Source organism: Chinchilla lanigera, unplaced genomic scaffold (assembly GCF_000276665.1).
Source record: "Chinchilla lanigera isolate Chin_1 unplaced genomic scaffold, ChiLan1.0 scaffold00051, whole genome shotgun sequence".
In the NCBI taxonomy this organism is placed as follows: domain Eukaryota; kingdom Metazoa; phylum Chordata; class Mammalia; order Rodentia; family Chinchillidae; genus Chinchilla; species Chinchilla lanigera.
The window spans coordinates 7,275,735-7,280,990 of record NW_004955452.1 but is presented as its reverse complement, the minus strand read 5'-3'; the positions used below and the strand labels follow the sequence as shown (position 1 = coordinate 7,280,990).

At 42.8% G+C, this 5,256-nt stretch overlaps 1 pseudogene; it reads right to left on the bottom strand.

The window, feature by feature from the left end:
- LOC102019021 overlaps positions 1-5,256 on the bottom strand; it is a 21,416-nt pseudogene that overhangs the window by 2,828 nt on the left and 13,332 nt on the right.

Genomic DNA, 5,256 nt, shown 5'->3' with positions numbered 1-5,256 from the left:
TAAAATAACTTAATAAGTTGAAATAATTTTTTGGCAGCTGTAGTATAGGAAATTCAAGGATGTATCAGATAGTCTTTCGCTCATGATGTTGTAATTACATATACAACATCATAAACATCACTGATACTGGAAAAATAAATGCTTCCTTATTAATTTTTTGTTTGTTTGTTTGTTTTTTTGTCTTTTTCAGACAGGGTCTCTCTATGCAGTTCAGGCTGGGCTTGAGCTCACTTTGTAGCCCAGGCTGGTCTCGAACTCACAACAATCCTCCTGCTTTGGCCTCCCGAGTGCTGGGATTACAAGCATGTGCCACCATGCTCAGCTACCTCACTCAATTTCTTTGAGTAGTAGTAGCACTCTGATGTTGCTTACATAGGTACAACCTGGACATTTGCCCAGTGAGAGCAAACACTGTTCATAACAAGGTCATAGTTAGAAAGACAGGTAGCTTCATGTGCAGGTAAGTACTGTCATCAAATAATCAAAAATCTTTGGAGGAATCAACCCAGTGGTAAACCTGCCACGTGACAAAACTCTCAAAACATAACCTCATTGTTTTTACACAACTGTTAAAAAGAGCATGAAGATTCATGTTTGTAATTGTCTTAACCTTCAGAACCTAAGGACCTGAGAAAACTTGCTTTAAAAAAAGGATCGGATGAGAACTTGATAAACTTTTCCTTCTACAGAATAGTACCTTTCAAGGCAAATTTCTTAAACATATATTCTATTTCTTTGGTCTTCATTATTTATGAACGCAGTAAAATTAAAACAAGTAGAAAGACAGCGGGGTGAGGGGTAGCCAAGGAGAAAGACAGTTCCAAAATGAAGTTTTCTTCTCTTCGGTTTTCAGTATTTCACTTGTGCTGCTCCTGAATTGAGTTATTGGAAGGCGACTTGAAGAGTCTCCTACTGCATTGGTGGAGAAGAATTTATATTTTGCATGCATTTTCATCATTATCCAATTAGTAAAAAGGCCACACGAATCTACCAATCAGCTCTTCGCAGACCATCCATTCTTCACTCCCCACATGCTGGCTGTAGCCAAGCACGCTAAACTACCTTTCCCTGGACTACCAAATGGGTTTTGAAGTAGCCTGTGTTTTCCAGGCTACCTCTGAACTCACTATGTAGCCCAGGCTGGCCTTGAACTCCTGGCAATCCTCTTGCTTCAGCTTACTGAGTGCTGGTATTACAGGCGTGCACCACCAAGCCCAGTTATTTTCAAATTAATTTTATGTATTTATTTTTATTTTTTGCAGTGCTGGGATCCAACCTATGCCCTCACACATGCTAGACAAGCACTCTACCACTGAGCTATCTCCTCAGCTCCAGTTTTGTGATTCTAGATATGTACTGAAACCATGTGGCCTCCGTTTACTTCTCTGTTAAGTAGGAACACTGATAGCCTGCCTCCCGGGGTTTTCCTGAGGCTTAGCTGAGTTAATATCAAGGCTTTTAGAACAAAGCCGGGCACACAATAAGCTGTCATGACCGACCAGCGGCTCTCCCTGGGAGTATCCCGTTCTCAAGCGGTGCGTTTTGGCACCTGATACTGTGACCTGCATCTCTCGCCTGGTGTCGCAGGCATCACTGGAGGTTGTGTACCTGTGAGCATTTTTCTCCCTTTAGAGTAAGCCTTTCACTACTTCCTGGGAAAGTTCCCTGGAAGTAAGTTTCCCTTGGGAGGTTTATTCCTGCGCCTATTACTCACAAAAGAAAACGCTTTGTTTGACTCTGGGAAAAGGAAACTGGGGCATATCGTGCTCAGTGGTGACTTAACTGGTGCCGCGGCACGTCCATGCGGGAGGCTTCGGGGGGCAAAGCCCCCTCCCACACCAGCCTGTGCAGGGAGGGAACTTGGGGGAGAACCAAAGGAGGAATTCGGATGCACTCGGGCGCAAGAAGGAGACAGGCCTTATGAGGAAGCAGAACCAGGAACTGGAACTGTTAAAATAGATCCAGACTCCCATTCTTCCGCTGCACTCCCTCCGCCGCCGCTGTAGACTTGGTCCCTGCCACCACTCCCCTGGACGGCTGTGTCATTCTCTCGGATTCCCCTCCCTGCCACCCCGCCATCCACGCATCACATGGCAGCCAGAGACAGCCTCAAAACTGCAGTAAGATTGTGCTGTTTCCCTGCACAGAACCTTTCAGTGGTTTCCCATTATACCTGAAGTAATATCCAAATTCCTCACCAAGCATCGACTGTTGCCTGCCCACTCTCCCTTGGCTCGCTCACTCCAGTCAGGAGGCTTTTGGCCTTGAACTGCTAGGCTCAAGTGACCCTCCTGCCTCAGCTTCCCAAGTGCTGGGAGTGTTACCTGCTTCACAGGTCTCACCGACCTGTAGCTCCCAAGAAAATGCAAAACAATCTTTGGTGGAAAATGAAAAGGTGTATTCAACACTAGCTTCAGAGGAGATGAGAGGCCTCCTACTGCCTCAAATCACATCTCTCCTTGTTTGGGCATGCAAGGGCTTTTATTGCGAGAAAGAGAGAGGAGGAAAACAATCAGATAATAGACAAGGACATTTGTGTGGGCCCCCCACAATACACACACACACACACACACACACACACACACACACACACATTGATTCCTTCTCTGTCTTGTGGAAACTAAACAGGACCCTGACTTCCTGGGGCTAGGAGCTCCTGAGTATTCCTTTCAGGCTGGTGAGCTATGAGTGAGGCCCTGGGCTCATGCCCAGCGTGGTGTGTGGGAGGGGACCCGTTCCTGCACATGCAAGCTAAAATGATTACCCTTTCACCCTATTTCCTCAAGAGGTTTTAAAACATGTTTTCAGTTTTTAGTTTTATTAGTGCATGTTTGCATTACATAACGTTTCCGTTCCTTGTCGGAGTTGGTTCACAGACACAGTGTATCTCAACTCCTTTTCTATCCCTTTTCTATCCTCTTTGCCCCGCTTCTGTTTGTCTGTTGATGGACATATAGTTTGCTTCTAACATCTAGCTACTTTGAGTTGTGCTTCTATAAACATGGGTATGCATGTACCATGGTAATACAATGTCTTTAATTCTTTCAGGAAGATATCTTGAAGGGGAATAGTTGGGTTGAGTACAATTTCTAGCTTTTGTTTTTTGAGGAATCTCCATACTGATTTCTGTAGTGGCTGTAGTAGTTTATATTCCCAACAAGTTTCTTTTTTTTTCCCCCCACAGATGTCAACACTTGTTATTATTTGATTTCTTAATGACAACTGCTCTTTCTGAAGTAAGATGGAATCTCAATGTTGTTTTAATTTATTTCGCTAGTGGCCAGTGATGTTGAACATTTTTTTCATGTATTTATTGGCTACCTGTACTTTCGAGAAGTGTCTGTTCATTTCAGTTGCCCTTTTTTTGATTGGGTCTTTTATTTTGGGGTTCTAAATTTTTTGTGTTCTTTATATATTCTAGATGTTAGTCCTCTAAGGAATGGTTGGTAAAAGTTTTTTCACCATTTGTGTAGGTCGTCTCTTCACTCTGTTGGTTGTTTCCTTTGCTGCAGAGAAGCTTTTTAATTTGATACAATTCCATTTGTTGATCTCAGTATTATTTCTTGTGCCACTGTGGTTCTGCTTAGAAAGTGCTTGCCTACACTTATGTCTTGAAGAGTTTTACCTACTTTTATCTTCCAGGAGACTAAGTGTTTCTGTTTTAGCATTTAGATCTTTGATTCATTTTGATTTTAGTTTAGTAGATGATGAGGTAGATGGTCTAGATTCAATCTTCTATATGTGGATGGCCAGTTTTCCCATAACCATTTATTGAAGACTATCTTTCCTCCAGGGTATGTTTTTGACTCATTTGTCTAAGATCAAATGGCTGAATGTGCATGTGGTTGTTTCTGCATCTTTTATTCTGTTCCATTGCCCTTTCTCTGTTTTTGCACTGTTTTTTGCTTTGTAATATAGCTTCAAATCCAGGGTTGTGATTTCTCCTGCTTTGCTTTTGTCACCCAGGATTGCTTTTGCTATACTGGGTCTCTTCTGGTTTCATAGGCATTTTAAGATTGTTTTCTCTGCTTCTGTGAGAATGCTTAATGTTTTTAAAGTGGTCATCATTCTCTGAAATTAAAGTTTTATTTACTTGCTTATTACCTGTTTTCTCCCAGTAGACTATAGGCTTCATGAAAGCAGGAAAACTGTCCTTCTTGTTGACTTCTGTATCCCTGAGGCTGTAGAAGATGCTGAATAAATTTATTGAACTGATGGGATTTTGGGAATCACTTATGGTTCAGTTATGGCTAGCTCAAAGGTTCAAGTGCTGGAGGTTTTGTCCCCAGTGTGGTGGAGGAATGTTTGAGAGGTGGACCTACTGAGAGGTGATTAGTGCACTGGGCACTCCACTGGGGGAGGGATTAATGTAGTTCTCATGGGATCCTGAATTCAGGTTAGTCCCTGAGAGAGTGAGTAATTATAAAGGAGCAAGCCTGGTCTCTACATGTCTGGCTTAGAATTAGAAGTAGTTACATATGTTCTTGAGTAGTGATTAGCATTGATAGTATAAATGACCCACCCATTCTTGTCATCTTCTCTGTGATCTCTCCCTCTTGCATACACTCCTGCCATGAACCATTCACCATGATGTGAACTAGTTTTCAGCAGAGGCTGAAAAATGGGTCATCTGATCTTGGACTTTCAGCCTCCAAAACTGTGAGCTAAAGAAACTTTTTTTTATAAAGCTTTGAGCCTGTGGCATTTTGTTATAGCAATAGAAAGTAGACTAAGACAGAATCTAGGGCACAACCTTCTGTCCTTATTCTCATACTATAGGTTTTTTTCTTGTCATTCTCTGTGAGTTTGTTTCATGATTCCTTCTCTCTCTCTCTCTCTCTCTCTCTCTCTCTCTCTGGCTTCTTGGCACCTGCATTCATATGACACAAAAACCTTCCCCAGCCTACGTGGCCTCCACCTCCAGAGCCACCTGCTAACACTTCAAAGTCCTAATTCCAGGTGCCTGAGAGGGAAATTGACTGGTCCAAATGGTGAGACTCAGTCCATCCCTGCCCCTTTGGTTATGGCTGGGGTCTGCTCTGCAAAAGATATTTTCAGAAAATAGGAGCATGGGCTCCCCAGCTGTGTGGCCCTTTGGAGACAGAGCTCAGGTGTGGGTAACTTGGACCGGGGAGCAGGAGTTCAGTATTAGCTTTGGGTGGGCAGTTATACCTTGTCAAGGACTTGGAACAACTAATATGTGCCAAGCATAGTTGTAAGAACTTTATATACCCCTATAGCTTTTTTTTTTTTTTT